This window comes from Musca domestica, unplaced genomic scaffold (assembly GCF_030504385.1).
Source record: "Musca domestica strain aabys unplaced genomic scaffold, Musca_domestica.polishedcontigs.V.1.1 9, whole genome shotgun sequence".
NCBI lineage: Eukaryota > Metazoa > Arthropoda > Insecta > Diptera > Muscidae > Musca > Musca domestica.
The window spans coordinates 11,438,107-11,454,946 of record NW_026712435.1 but is presented as its reverse complement, the minus strand read 5'-3'; the positions used below and the strand labels follow the sequence as shown (position 1 = coordinate 11,454,946).

The 16,840-nt window shown below is 37.3% G+C and overlaps 1 protein-coding gene across 6 annotated transcripts in view; it reads right to left on the bottom strand.

Annotated features, from left to right (window-relative positions):
• LOC101891841 (homeodomain-interacting protein kinase 2) overlaps nucleotides 1-16,840 on the bottom strand; it is a 135,491-nt gene that overhangs the window by 103,710 nt on the left and 14,941 nt on the right. For 4 of the 6 annotated variants that reach the window (XM_059131530.1, XM_059131532.1, XM_059131533.1 and 1 more), the window contains exon 2: nucleotides 9,884-9,917. The exons of 1 other annotated variant lie outside the window; for it this stretch is intronic. The gene's annotated coding sequence lies outside the window, so the exon portion shown is untranslated. Of the gene's footprint in view, nucleotides 1-4,226; nucleotides 4,929-9,883; nucleotides 9,918-16,840 lie in introns of those variants that run through there. One more of the 6 variants, XM_011296857.3, reaches the window with a different exon arrangement.

Here is a 16,840-nt window from a genome sequence, read left to right as displayed (position 1 = left end):
ATATGTACATATAAGGCAGGCTGGCTGGCCGACTGGTTGGCAGTAACAGTCATTCAGTCAATTCAGCCGGCCAAACAAAATGGCCTGGCTGGTCTGCCGCCAACAGCTGCAAACAGGCCCAAACAAAAAAAACTTACCAAAACCCAGACCAGACTAAAATATATGCTGCTGCCAATGGCGATGCTGCTCTCGCACTACAACTTTCGGTTAATGAGAATGTTGTGAGAGCAGACCCAAATGACATAGCGGCGTCATTACTTGTACCCCAGTCAGAGACAAATAAAAGAGAGCAGAAATCCCTCGACAATAGCTAGACTTTTACACGCGAGTGCGTGCAGAAGTATCGGCGAGCATAAAAATACGATTTGCAAGCCAAACGCTGTTCAAGTGTGTGCGGACGGAATTTTCTTTCTTGTTTTCTTTTTTTTTTTTGGGGTTCCATCAAAAACAAAGAATCATCAAACCTGCCACACAGTTGTTCTCTTGCATGGAGAAGATAATTGTAATGAAGATAACGAAGGTGATAATTGCGTTTTGTTTTCTTTTCGTTTCGTTTTTCGGGGATTTAAATATAAAAGTAAAATACCGAAGAAAAGTATCGGATTAAAAATAAAAACAAAAAGTAGACAGAAACAACAACAACAATAAAAGGCGTGCACAGAGCATCTGGTGTAGAATATTCAAAATAAACAACAACAACAAACAAGTAAATCCCAAAAACTTTTCCATACAAAATTTTAACATATTGTTGTCGTTCGTTGTTGTTGTTGTAGTTGTTTTGCCACTTATCACTACCGGTCTTGGTATCCGGATTCATAACAACTGTAATTCGTGTGTATTAGTATTTTCTTTTTATTATTATCTTTTTTTTGGAAAATAGTTGCGTATTTTAAGACGAAAAAAATACAGTAAGAAGGCAAGACAAAAATGGCACAGAGTTCCGCTGGAGTAAGTCGTATATACTATATCCAGCAAAAACTTGGTAGCAGTATGAGCCGTATAGTCCATTCAAAGGCAATTGAAACAAGCTACCTTCTGCATTACTAGTAGGTTGGAAATTATAGGTTATGCCTTAAAATATTATAAACAAAAGAACATACTTTCCTCATTACCAAGCAATGAGTAACATGAGATATGGACTGTTTGACTATTTTTATTAGGTTTTCGACTGTCGAAAAATTTTAAACGTCATATAGAAAAAGTATAGAACGTCATAGACTTCTAAAATACTGTAAAATCCCACATAATACATGCCCAGTTGGTTGATAAATGTCTAGGTCGTATTATTGAAATCTCGCTGATCTTAACGTGAATAGTTTCCTTGTCTAAGTCTTCCAAATGTGGCAAAGTTACTTCAGAGAGCTTAAAACCTGAGGTTGGTTGGTTGAAAATATTTAGCAAAATGCATATTGCATTTTAATGTCTCAATCAGGCAATGGATGGCCGACGACATTGTAAAAATGCATTAGAAAATTTACAGAAATATGTTATTCCGATATCGCGATAAAAATGGCGTTAAAATGTGAAAAAGGCAACAGATATGATAGATATGGACTCAAATACGTATATAAAAATCAGCGAAAATCCTACTAAAGTGTCCGCTATGTAACATTATAACAAAATGCTATAATGCTACGATATGGTGTCGTAACATATTTTCCACTACCAACGCCATCTATTGAATCAATGCAATAATGAAATGTCCCATCTTCCGTCCACCACGTTTCTGTCAAGAACTCTTATTATTTGTTTTTGACGTACGCATGATACGTCGGTATGTCATATACATTCGAATTTCCGACAGAGCATCTATGGTCGACGCATTGTACATGTCCGACAACAGTGAGTTCTCTGTGTAGGCAAACGAATACAAATTAAATAAGAAAGTTTCAACCGGTATTCCGACAAATTCTTATTCTAGTACACAAATTACATTGTGGAAACTCGCCTATTTACGATAACGATATAAATTCTATAGGAATATTACGATCTACTAAAATTTGGAGGGGCGGACAGATGGACATCGCTAGAGACATATGCATGTCCCATTATATTCAACCTACTTGTTGTTTTTTTTCATTACGTATTATTTGGTTACATTACCTAATATTCGGTTTTTGGTGAGTAAATTTCAATTCTGTTATAAAACGATTGTACAATAAAATGAACATGTAACGAACACATTTTGTTAGGATTCTAATGCTTAGTTTAGTTTAGGCAGTCAATTGAAGTCGTCATAAATTGGGTTTCTCGACCTTCATAACTTTCTTTCGACCGTCTTTACGTTTGCTATACGACGTGAAGATGTCAAACTTAAATCAAGTTCGAAGATGGATAATATCCGCTCCTACTTTCTGACACCCCTACAAATGGTAAAAATTAACAAACTTATAAAACGTTGGCGAGGGGAGTATACGACTTCGTCTAAAATTAGCATATCGTAATATTTCAAAAGGTCTAAGTTAGCTTTAAATATAGACAATATCGACCCACTTTTTTGGTACGTTCCTCACAGAGTGTCGACATTTTGAAAAACAACTATTATAAAAAAGGAAAATGAATCACCGACATTCTTTGAACATTGTACATTCAAAAAATTATTCGCATTTGATGCAGAGTGCTGATCGGTCATATCGATCCATTACTTCTGGTGCCACAAAACTCCATGTTTCGAAAAAATAAAAATCTCATACAAATCATGAATTTGGATGGAGCCTTATGGTTTGGAGGGTCGGGAATGTTTGAAAATATAATACATCGGTAAAAATGGAATATATGTTATATACCTATATATAGGTAAATTCTGCAAAACAAGAAAAACACTAAAAAAAACGATAAAAGTATCTGAATACACTCGTGTTCCACGTTAAACTACAAATATATAATAAAATGAGTGAGTACGTAATATGTGGGCCATATCAAAAATGGTACCTATATTGACAACATTACAGGGTGAGATAAAATAACTGGAAAAGACTTCAGACTGCTGTCATTTCTAAGCCACTCATACGACAGCTATTAAAATTATTCCAGTGACAGCTCATTATATTGTTTACAAGCGTACAAAAGTACTTTGGAGAGAAATTTTCAGAAAAAAGTTATTCGTGATGGAATTCAAGCGTGATAGTGTGATTTCTTTATATATAAAAAAATGAAAAAATACCACATAAATGAAAACAGTTATAGGGGACTATACGAAGACGTCATAGGCTGTAGTACCCATTACGAACTTCAGTGAATAATGTCGTTAAATTCATTAAAATATCGAATATCGGAAGGTACCGATATATGGGGGCTATACGAAAACGTGAACCTGCATACAAAATTTTTTCACATAGGCTGTAGTACCCATTACAAACTTTAAATCGCTAAGTCGTCTTCGAATTTTACGCTGATCCAGAATATATATACTTTGTAGGGTCGGTCATAAATATTTCGAGGAGTTACAAACGGAATGACAAAACGAATATACCCTCCATAGAATTTTTCATATCACATATTGAATATTCCCTTTACATTTACTCCTCATCTCATTATGGCATATTTGGAAAATTGTCATTTTCCAATACATTTTCCAGACATATGGTAAAATGTATACTTAAATCTCTCCTATTTCTAGAATTTTAAACTACTTTCTTAGCTTTTACAATGTTCGTTTTATGTAATTTCCAACGTTATTTTTTTTATGATTGCCTCCATAAACAATTTTTCTCCGTTTACAATGCTGACGTAGGTCGCTGTTTATTGAATTGCGGATTGCGTTGGTGATGGGTGGATAGATGGCTGGGCAGTGGCAGCGGTGAGCTTCTTTCGCGGCGAATCGAACCATGATGGCGCGGGGCAGGCAACCTTGTGGTTTGTAATCAAATAATAAAATGCTAAACACCAATACAACGTATTATACAGTTGCTAACAAACACACACACACATTTGCATACATGTGTCGCTTTGAGTGTAGCATGCACTATGTCGTGGGTAGATGGGTGGCATAGCAGCCAGCAATGGATGAATGGATCTCTAGCTGAATTGTATGGGCTTTTGGGAGATGTCGGCTAGTGTATGATTGTTGGTCGTAATCAACCTATCGAATTCGTGACTCCCAACGACAAAACACCGACAAATATAACGCCAAGCAATCGGCCGACCGACCCATCGCCCGTAATGCTTGCTTACAAGGCGACAAAAATGGTTTAAGAGCATTTGTGTTAACCGGAGCAATCACTTACACATTTCTGTGGTTCAGACACACACACATCTACACACGCCTCCTCTCGCCGCTCCGCTCACAAAAACGTATACCGAGGATTCAATAGACGACCGACGAACGGCGTTGATGACGACGAGCTTTTTGGGGACAGACAGCCAAGAACCGAACGAACGACCGCCCGACAATATGTCAGACCGTTAACACCAAGAATATCAAGTAACAACAATAACAACAAAGCGACACTTTGTTGTGCTGTGTGCGAGCGTGTCACCTCGAGTAACACTTTGCAATGGACGCGGCGGTACACGGCCGACAGACAAAACAAACACCTCAGAATAGACGATTTTTGCCCTGGTGTGACTGTCGTCCGTCTGTCTGTCTGTTCGTTAGCTCTTTCGTTGTTGCTATTCCTCTCTTCTTGCTGTTGTTGTGGTGTGTTGCGTAGTTCAAGTGATGGCGACCGACCAACGAACAACCAACAGCAACAACAGTCCGCAACTATAGCAATAATAACAAAGATGTAATGGAAAATAACACCGCACAACGTCGACGAGGCTAGTTTAGCTTTCCGTAACTGGTGTCCGTATACGCCGATGTTATGAATCACTCTGAGTTGCGAAAAATCCATTGCAAAGCACCAGCATCGACAGGCAGCTGCTAGCGCCCAACCAAAATAGTCAGCCAAGCGTGAGCGAGTGAGCGGTGTATAGCTTCTGCTGCTCACAGAGCACAAGCACAACGAAAAACAAGAACACAAGCTAAAACCTCCTCGTCGCCATCGTTGTCGGCATACGAAATCGGTTTGTAGGTAGGTGTGTAGTAGCTGAGAAAACGAGTAATTGCAAAACTAAATAGAAGAAAACAAAAAGACAACAACAACAGCCATATATTAACTACAACAACACTATCCCAAACAATAACACACGGCGGCAGACGCGACCCCACCAACATTGTTTGAGAGAAAATAAAAATTCAAGTTGCCAGATTTCGTTTTTTTTAGCGACCACACAAATAAATGCAACGTGTCTGAGATGGCGCAATTTTTGGAGTATATCCGAGGTGGATTTATAAAATAGTAACTTCGTTCCAGTACTTTGTCATACCCTCTGCCATATGGCTACAGGGGGTATATATCATTAGATACGACCAAAATGTGCCTCATCGAAATAACGGTTTTAGACTATAGGTCTCTTTGGACCAAATCCGTTTCAGGACATTTGGAGTCGATCTAGCGATGTCCGTCCATCCGTCCGTCTGTCTGTCTGGCCGGTTGTGCAGGATAACTTCTCGAAGGCAGTATTCGTTTTGATCCAAAGCTGGTACATCGTAATGTTATTCTCAAACTTAGATCGAGTTAGGAGATGGGCAGTATCCGTCCAATCCTTCTGGTACCTCCCACACAAAATGTCAAAATTTTCAAGGAAAATAATTTATTGCACAGAAAGAGAAAGGATAATCCGATGCGAAAATGGACAATATCGTTCCATTCCATCAGGTACCTCCCCCACAAAGGACCAATATTTTGAATAATTACAACTCTCATAAAATGTGATGTAAGAGTCCGATTGTATTTAAATTTCCCGTATCCCAATAATTTTATTAAACCAAGGTCTGGTGCCGAGATTTAATACATCGGTCCACTCCTTCTGGTACCTCCCCACAAAAGGTCGAAATTTTCAAAAAAAAAAAAAAAAAAAAATGCTAAAGCAGTCACATAAGCATCAAAATGAAATACCGAAATATAAATATACAGGGTGAGATGAAAAACCTGCAACCAACTTCAGACTGCTGTCGTTTCTAAGACACTCGTCCGACATCTGTTAAAATTATTCCAGTGACTGCTCATTATATTGTTTTAAAGCGTACAAAATCATTTTGGTGAGAATTTTCCAGAAGTTATTTCTGATGGAATTTAAACGTGATAGTTTGATTTCTTTATCGGCTATCGTTAGAGCACTCCAGCATTTAAATATGAACAAATCTTTTGTGTCTCGTACCGTGATACTGGGAACGTAGCCCGACGTCACGGAAGTGGACGAAAGAAAACAGCAGAAATGGTTCGAATAGTGACTTGATAGTTCAGTGGCCGAAAAATGGCTCGTGAGCTCGTGAAAATATCGCAATATTCCATTCGGCAAATATTGAAAAATGAGCTCGGGGTAAAGCCATTGAAATTCCAAAAGGCGCAAGAACTTACACTGCAACAGAAATAAATTAGACTCCAAAGATCTAAAGAGTTGAAAAAGGTGAGCTGCCGAATTTGGTTTTCTCCGATAAGAAAACATTCGTTGTCCAGCAGTTTGTAAACAAACAAAATGACCGTGTTTAATTACCAAAGAGGTCAGCTCTTCTGGTGCATCTTCGGTTGGCCACCAGAACTCAAGCGCCGGCCGGTGATGGCGTGGGCCACCGTAACAGCCGATGGTCGCTCTCCGCTCGTATTAATCGATCGTGGCATCAGAATAAATACCGAAAATTATCGCGAAAATATTCAGGAGAGTTTATTAAAGCCTTGGGCACGCAAACATTTTGGCCACAGACCTTGGACGCGCCACCCAAGAATGGTTACAAAATGAAATTCCTCGCTTCATATCCAGCACACAATGGCCACCAAAATCTCCGAATACCAATCCGTTGGACTATTGTGTCTGGTATATTTTGGAAAGCAAGGTTGCCACTAAAAAATACCAAAGTGTCGATCAGCAAAATACAGCAGAGCAACATTCGGACAGCGTGTGACGGTTTCATTGGCTGCAATTCGTACCAAAGATGACCAATTCGAACAAATCGAAACTCATTCTAAAATTTGATGCTATTTCCAACGTTTTTTGCTCTCATTCGATAAAATTTAAAAAAAATATTAAAAATTATGGCGTTTGACTTTATTGCCCGTTTGTTATCTCACCCTGTAGTTTACCTTGGTATATTGTGGCATTAAGCCGGTTTATAACAATATGGCAACGTTCGGTGCCGCAAAAGTTTCACAAATGGCTATGTGTGCATGTGTGTGTGTTATTGTATTTATTATTATAATTTTTCCAGTAAAGTTACAAAGTACATATTTGTAGATTATTCTCTTTGGTTTGCTTTTGTCTGCCTTTTCTGTCGGCTCACAGAAGAACTGGTATTCACAAACGTTTGCTCTCAATCTCAATTTTATAGTGGTTTGTTGAGTGTGCGTGTGTGTGTTGGGGTTTTTTAATGGCAGTGTAAGCAGTTTTACTACTTTCTCTTTACAACAACTAACGCAAGCGCTTCAGCTCTACACACAGCAATCCTACCCCGCCAACCTGTCTCGCCTAAACTTTGCAATCATTCGCACTATTGTTTTTTGTTTTGTTTATTTTTTGAATTTTGTTTTTTTTCTTCTTGTTCTCTCATTCTAGATACAAGTTTCGGCATAGCCAGCCACATCGTCCTTTGCCAGGTGTATGTGTGAGTTGTATTGCGTCGGGTTTTGTTGTTATTATCGCTGCTAGTCCAAAAATTGTTGGTGGTTTTTGAAAGGCATTTGAATGTCTTCACGAAACGAGTGACAGCAGTGAGTGAATGTATTTTGCACTCGTTGCCACACAACAAACACACTGAAATGTATTCGCTATTATTATTGTTTTTGGGCTTTCTTTCTAATCGGCGTAGGTGGGCCAGTGCCGCACACGTTCATAACAAGACCATTTTTGTAGAGAAGCTTGATTTAAGTAGTCCCCAATGCGGAATATACATATCATCTCTATTAAACCCTCACTCTCTCTCTCTCTTTCTCTCTCAGTTGTGTGTCTCCTCTCTCTCATTAGTCCCATCGGGAGAATTACGATTCGGTATTTAGTTGTTTATTCCTTGGGAGACTACAAGTTTCTATCCGTATGCAAACATTTTGCCGTTGACAAATTAGCCAAAAGTTGTTGTTATTGTGGGCAAATAAGTTTAACAAGACTGCAAAGATGAGAGAAAGCCAGAAAAGGTGCAGAACAAAAAAAACTCCAAATGCCGGGCAAACGAAAAATGTCTGCAACATATAATGCATGTCAAAAAGTGTTGATAAGGCGGTCATTTAGAGTTGCCAACTTGCAATGGAAATCACAGAAGGATTAACTTTATAAGTAGCCTCAAGGGTAACAGTGGCACATAGGCCCATTCTTACATCTTTTCTGCATAGTCCAGTTTTGTCATCCCTTACTTTAGAGAAAGTAAGATTAAAGTTCACATTGTTACATCTTTCCTTTAAAATAAATGCATTTTTTATACCCTCCACCTTTGAACGGAGGGTATATTAAAATTGTCATTCTGTTTGTAACATCTCTAAATATGCGTCATAGATCCCATAAGGTATATACAGGGTGAGATGAAAGAACTGCAACCAACTTCAGACTGCTGTCATTTCTAAACCACTCGCCCGACAGCTGCTCAAATTATTCCAGTGATAGCTCATTTTATTGCTTACAGGCGTACAAAAGCATTTTGGTGAGAATTTTCCAGAAAAAAGTTATTCGTGATGGAAATGACCGAAAAATGGCTCGTGAGCTGAACACATCGCAATATTCCATTCGGCAAATATTGGAAAATGCGCTCGGGGTAACGCCATTGAAATTCTAAAAAGTGCAAGAACTTACACCGCAACAGAAAGAAAATAGACTCAAAGGAGCCAAAGAGTTACTTCGCTTGGTCGAAAGTCGTGAACTGTCGAATTTGGGTTTCTCCGATGAGAAAATATTCGTTGTCCAGCAGTTTGTAAACAAACAAAATGATCGTGTTTACTTGCCAAAGAGATCAGTTGGCCATCGGAACTCAAGCGCCGGCCATGGTGATGGTGTGGGCCGCCATAATAGCCGATGGTCGTTCTCTGCCCGTATTAATCGACCGTGGCAACAGAATAAATGCCGAATATTATCGCGAAAATATTCTGGAGGGTGTATTAAAGCCTTAGGCATGCAAACATTTCGGTCGCAGACCTTGGACATTCCAAAAGGACTCAGCACACGCCACCCAAGAAAATACCAAAAACCTCAAGCAAGCGTTTCGCCGGGAATGGACCAAAATACCGCAGAGCAACATTTAAGCAGCGTGTGACGGTTTCATTGGCCTTTTGAAGGCCATAATTCGTGCCAAAGGTGACCAATTCTAACAAGTCTAAACTTATTCTAAAATTTGATGCTATTTCCTACATTTTTTGCTTTCATTCAATAAAATTAAAAAAAAAGTATAAATTATGGAGTTTGACTTTGTTGCAGTTTTTTAATATCGCCTTGTGTGGCTGATAAATTAAATCCCAGGTCAATCGATCAGGATCCTCTTGCAAAACTTTTGCATATCACAAATTCCGTAAGGCACCCACGAAGACGGTGGGCCCCATTACGATATGGTAAATTTTTAGATATTTTCAAATCATGTTGCTTTTTTGTCGGTTTGGATAAAAAATTTAAAACATATCGTGCTTTTAACTTTATTCCTTCAATGATCATTTATATCCGAACTCCTCACATCCCAATGTTCGAATATATGAAAATATAATTTGATATAAACGAATTTTTAAAAATATCAAGTATGGATTTCTATTCAATTCAAGAATGACATAAACAAGAAAATTTAATATCTTAAGAGAATATGTATTTGTAAATTCAGAAGTTAATTTAACCATAAGCAAGAAATTGGTTAAAATTATATAAAATGTATATTTACCTATAAACAAGTTAAAAATATTTAATTTGCGTGCCTGTAAAGAAATTAGAAAATAAAATAATTAATAATGTTGAAAGGATGTAGTAGTTTTAAGACATAGTTTAAATCTAAAGTAAATAAGCGATATGCCTACGGCATGGTCACCCTAAACAAATCAATTAACATCTCCTTTGGAGAGAGCAGAGAATATTCTTTCTTCAGGCAATGAGAGACAGATGGACGTGTTTTTAATGTGAGCATTCAGAGAACAACATCTTAACCAAGGAAATTCCTAGGAAAAATGGGATGAACTGGAGCGGGAGGGGGAGCAACAGTACAGAAGGAAAGGCAAAAAGAAAAAAACCCAGTGCCGACGAAAACAATTTCCCTTTTAAGATTTTTTGAATGAAATCTATTTTTTGGGATACACACGAATTCTTATATAAAACTGCTGATAAACGTGAATCATAGCGCAGAGGTGGTTCGGGTCAACGTGATTGTGGGTGGATAGCGTTGGCCAGGAAGGAAACAAGTCAATGTACACACATACACACACCTGCACGCAACTCCCAATACAAATAGAAGAAAGACTAGGTTGATGATGATAAAGTTGAGCCAAGATTTCAAAAAAAAATTGTGAAAGGTAGGGTTAGCTATAGAACTGTAATGGGTTTTCCCCACACAAACAATGGCGGGGAAAGTTGAGATGGATGAGTTCATGTTTTACATTTGAAACAATCACAAAGTTAGTTGGTCGGTCGCATGGGCGGCATTGGGCCCAACGATGCGGGCGGCGGTGGGAAGCATGGTATGGCCACAGCAGGATTTTCACAACATTTACTGTTGCTGACAACACACAAAATTGAACGACGCAATAGAAAGCGCTTTCCTTGAATGGATTTCAAATGTCGAGGAATGAAATGGCTGGCTGGCTGACTAAACAACGATATCACAAACACATGCACGCACACACACTCACACATAGAGACATAACAAAACAGGACATTCAACAAAGTCAAATCAAATAATGAATCACCGCGTCAAAATAATGTGAATGGTTGGTTGGTAGGTAATAGGACCGCACGTTGCAAAAATCCAAGGCGAATCCGTCGGACGAATGAATTTGTTATTATCCTCATTTCTAGTTTGATTCAAAGGTAGCGGTGGTGGTGATGACGGCGATGTTTCTCCCATATTAATGTCCGTGTTTCCCGTTTAACAATATCACCATTGACCCTCGCGGTAGTTTTATTTCATCACAACAGCAACACGCGCGATTTTACCCATGTCTATAATGTGTACACACACACTTCGTTATAAATACATACACGCTCGTATATTTATGTATGGAGAGAAAATATTTCAAGGAAATAAATATTGATGGAAGAATTTAATAAAGGAAACAGTTTTTAAATGAATTTAAAATTTGGGGGAAAAACTTTAAATGGGCTTCGAATACGAATGCAAAGTTATGCCACATCTGGCATGCATATTACCGGTGTTATTCAGCAATTCTGATTATAGTTTCAATTCCAAATTTAAAAATTCAGGTGATTTCTCAGACCTCCGTCACACATCTTTTGGAAAAAAATGGGTTGCTTTGATAGCACAATTTGGTAAAACGGCTTGATATACGGCCCTGTACTCCTTGCTGAACATATATTCTGCACATTGATATTAGACCACGACCAAGATATATTAAATCCGTTGTACCATCCTGAACGTAGTTGGGCCAAAAACGAAACAAAAACTGTCTAAGTGGCTGACGGTTATCAACTGCAATAAATGGGGAATTTAATCCGAAGGCTGCATTTATTGTGTTTAAAAATAGCATAAATGACGGTATACATTTTAATACTATTCATGTCATCCCAAAAGCCTTAATAATCTGGAGGTTCTATATAAAATCTGTGGATAATGCTAATCCTTTCTGACACCTCTTGATGGGGGGTTTTACGGATACGGACTGATGGTTTGGAAGACCAAGAACAATTTAAAATTTATTATGCAAAGGTACAAACCATTCGAACTTTATCCAGACTCAGAAAGCGTTAATAAAGACAGAAATGTAGAGGGGTCGGGAGGTACATTTAAGAGATTGCATACATTTATCACAAAAAATAACACAAATTATGTATTAGCATTAAAGTTGACCTATGAAGACATTTTAAATAAAAAATTGAGAAATAACTAGAAAAAATCGGAGCTAATCGCAGCAAGGTCTAAAGATTACTCTTTGAATATGTGGAAATTGTCTACGGATAAAATTTCGGGCTTAAGAGGTTTTTTCGAATTGAAATGCTGGCTCTTAAAGGACATAGCATATTTTGGTGCAAATGTTCGTAATACCTACTATAACATACCCTATATAACTATATAACTAATGATGCCCTGACCGTATTTTATGAGTACAAAAAGTTACCTTTGTACTTATCCTTTCGGTTGGTAACTTGAGGACATTGTTTTTCAATTTGTCACAGATAGCATAACCCGTAATCATGGTTCACGTTCGATCAAATGCTTAGTGTCATCTGATCGAATGTAATGTACGTACCATTGATGTACCAAATATGGACAAAGCCGTTTACTCCTTTCGAGATGTATCATGTGCACCAGCCAGACGGACACCGCTAGAACGACTCCAAATGTCGTGAAACGGATGTTGTCCAAAGGGGCTAGGGTCTAAACCCGTTATTTCAATAAGGTACATTTTGGTTATATCAAATGATATATATCTTCTGAAGTTATATGGCTGAGGGTATAAAAATTTAAAATTTTTTAGCGAATTTGGCGAACAACCAACATTAATTCATTTTTCAAATCAAAGTCGACAAAAGTGATCTCAAAATCAATTACAAAATAAAAAAAACGTATCTAAGTTCTGCCGGGTCTCCACCATTTGGAAGGAACTTGAAAAAGACCGTTTAAATGAAAACACTTATATGGGGGTCATACCAAGACGTGGACTTCCACATGTAATTCTTCCACAGACTGTAGTACAGATTCCGAACTTCAAATGCGAAATTTGAAACAATTGCGGTGAATAATGTCGCTAATATCATAAAAATATCGATTATCGAGAGGTACCGTTATATGGGGGCTACACGAAGACGTGGAACAAAAACCAAAATTTTTTGCCATAGGTTGTGGTACCCATTAAGATTTTCCAAGACGAAATTAGGAACAATTCCGGTTGCTGAAATCATAAAAATACCGAATATCGAGAGGTACCGTTATATGGGGGCTATACGAAGACGTAGACCTGCATAAAAAAAATGTTGTCATAGGCTGTAGTACCCATTACGAACATTAAATATGAAATTTGAAACAATTCCGGTAAATAATGTTGCTAAAATCATTTATCATTTACAATCATCATCATTTACAAAATTTAACCTACCTACTGGCAAAATACACATGTGTGCAATATTTTAGCCTTCTTTCTCAGTTCGCTCGAAAGATGCCGTAATTTCAACAGACAGACGGACGGACAGACAGACAGACGCTGGATATCGCTGGATCGACTTAGAATTTTGCTCTGATCCATAATATATGTAATTTGTATTTCGAGGAGTTGCAAACGGAATAAAAAAATTAATATATCCTCCCTCCATAGAACGGTGGAGGGTATAAAAAGTGGACTTCGCGATTTTGACCAAAGACAAAAGTCGATTTTGATTTTCAGACTTTTCAACACCAAAAGTCTAACAATTGATTTATCAAAAGTTGCTCTGATCCATAATATATGTAATTTGTATTCCGAGGAGTTGCAAACGGAATGAAAAAATTAATATATCCTCCCTCCACAGAACGGTGGAGGGTATAAAAAGTGGACTTCGCGATTTTGACCAAAGACAAAAGTCGATTTTGATTTTCAGACTTTTCAACACCAAAAGTCTAACAATTGATTTATCAAAAGTTGAGTCACGTATCCCTATCAGAATATAGGACAAAGTCCTAAAATGGTAAAGACTAGACAAAATGCATTCTGAGCAAATGGTTTGTGTCTATACTATCCAGATAACAGTTCATGACAGGACCATATTAATATAAAAAAACACATTTATAGAAAAAAATGACAAACAAAAGTTTGAAAACTCCAAAAATTGGGTTTCAAAATTCTATTCCATAGACCTTCCAAATTAATTGCATATTGCCTAAGCGGTTCAAATCGCATAACATTGCTAACTATGTTGTTACGATATCATAACAACAGAGGTATTTTCACAGGGTTGCCATATCTTGACTCTGTCTTGTCCCATCTTTATACTTCTATGTCTTTGTATAGGACAAAGACATAGAAGTGTAAAGATAGAACAAGACAGAGTAAAAATATGGCAACCCTGTGAAAATACGTCTGTTGTTATGATATCGTAACAACATAGGTAAACCGCTAAGGCAGTATGCAATTATTTGAGAAGGTATATGGAATAGAATTTTGAAACAAATATTTTGTGTCTTTTATATTAACATGCCTCTGTCATCAGCTGTAATTCAAGGTAGTATAGCCACAAACCTTTTACTCAGAATGCATTTTGTCCAGTCTTTATCATTTTAGGTATTTGTACTGGAGGAGATTTTTACAACTAAGACAATGAAGCTAATGTAATGGGCACAGCGTCATTCCATACTCTATTGGCTCGCCACCGGAACAATAATAACCAAAAACGATTAAATAAAATGAATTGGCAACCAACAGACAGAACTGAGGAGTTTTAATTTTAGGTCAATCGGGTACCGCAGAGACCGCCGCTGTAAGATCGAGACAAAAATTTCCGCAAGCGTAAAAATATTTTAGTTTCCTTTGTAAGAGATTTATTCCTGTTTTCTGCCCTAAAATTGTTCAACTAACTTCTTTCCGCAAACTTTTTTTGAATTGAATCTTTCCGATAAAGCAACTGCCAAAATGTACTTAATACTCATGAATATATTAATTTGATAATCATTTTTTTTTTTGTCAAGCTAATGTTTCTTGTCGAGCGGTATTTCATGTTTCTGCATAGAACTTTTTTTTTTTTATTTGGAAGTATTTGTATAACTCTGAATTAATCTCAGTCCTCCTACCAAAATTGTTTCTATGTAGAAGTAGTTTTCAGATTGTCAACTAAAAGTTTTTTTAACTGTTTTCTAATCACCTGTCACACAAATTTTTCAAAAACAAACAATAAGGTCAGCAAGTTAGCAATGTTTTTAACGAATGATTATTTATTGCTCTGTTAAGTTAAATTCCAAGTCTCTGTGAAGAAATATGACGCAGTTGTATATTATAGATACAACTAGAATAACCAGAGCGACCACGATGAGAATTTGAAAACTATACAAGGTGGGATGGAATTCAATCGTGATTTCTTAACATATTTGGCTGAAAAACCACAGGTGACTATCGTTAGAGCACTCCAGCAATTAAATGTGAAAAAATCTTTTGTCTGAATAAATCATCGCTCGTTACCGACGTCAAGAAAGTTAACGGAAGAAAACAGCAACATCAAGAAAAATGATTCGAAAAGTAAAGAAGCGACTTGATCGACACCCGCGTCGCAGTGGCCGAAACTTGGCTCGTGAGCTGAACATATCCATTCGGCAAATATTGAAAAATGACCTCGCGGTAAAGCCATTGAAATTCCAAAAAATGCAAGAACTTACACCGCAACTGAAAGAAAATAGACTCAAAAGAGCTAAAGAGTTGCTTCGCTTGGCCGAAAGTGGTGAACTGCCGAATTTGGTTTTCTCCGATGAGAAAACATTCGCCACAGTTGTCCAGCAGTTTGTAAACAAACAAAATGATCGTGTTTACTTGCCAAAGAGGTCAGCTGAAAATGTGCACCTTCGGTTGGCCACCAGAACTCAAGCGCCGGCCATGGTGATGGTGTGGGCTCAGCACCATCGCACTCAGCACGCGCCACCCAAGAATGGTTACAAAATGAGGTCCCTCGCTTCATTTCCAGCGCACAATGGCCACCAAAATCTCCGGATACCAATCCGTTGGACCATTGTGTCTGAGGTATTTTGGAATGCAAGGTTGGCACTAAAAAATACCAAAGTGTCGATCACATCAAGCAAGCTCTTCGCCGGGAATGGGACAAAATACCGCAGAGCAACATTCGGGCAGAGTGTGACGGTTTCATTGGCCGTTTGAAGGCCATAATTCGAACAAATCTAAACTTATTCTAAAATTTGATGCTTTTTTCGACAATAACATTTAAAAAATGTAAAATAGCGTTTTGCTTTGTTACAGTTTTTTTATCTCACCCTGAATGTCGATGAAAACCAAGCATACTGTGCATATTTTTTGAATCAATGATATTTTGCAGGATAGAACAGACAATAATGAACTATTCTAAAATTATGAAATATAATTTCTGAATTGGAAATAGTTAATCCGAAATTCAAATAAAATGTTTTTATTTTTAAATTGAATATCGTCACTTTCTCAGTATCAGCTGGAATTTCCGAATTTTAAACATAATATCTGAATTTCAATTGCAATAGGTGTGTCTGGTTACCCTAAAATTTGTAACAATTGTTACAAATTGTTACTAGAAGTCGTCTGTTAACTCAAAAGTTCTGCAAAAGAGAGCGGTTGGAGAGAGAAATTTTGACAGTTCTTTCAGTGAGAGTTTGCAAATTCTTGCTTGACAAATTTCTTCTTGCAATCACTTGCAACTCTTCTTCTTCTCATTCATCGACATTCAATCAGATGTTTTCTATTGTTTGTTTATTCATTTTTGTGCTTTCAATTTGAAAATATTTTTTTGGAATTGGCAAGACTAATAGTTTTTGAATTTACAAAATGTGAAAAACGTAAATGTTAATATGTAATAAGAAAATAAAAGACTATTTCCAACATTTTTATTTAAAAAACTTGTAAAATTAGTATTGCTTCCTTTGTTTTAATTCTCCTTATGGGGGACAAATTGGTTTGTTTTGACAAATCAGCTGATTAGTTGCAAGCTTCTGCAGGAATACCGTCTGTTTACT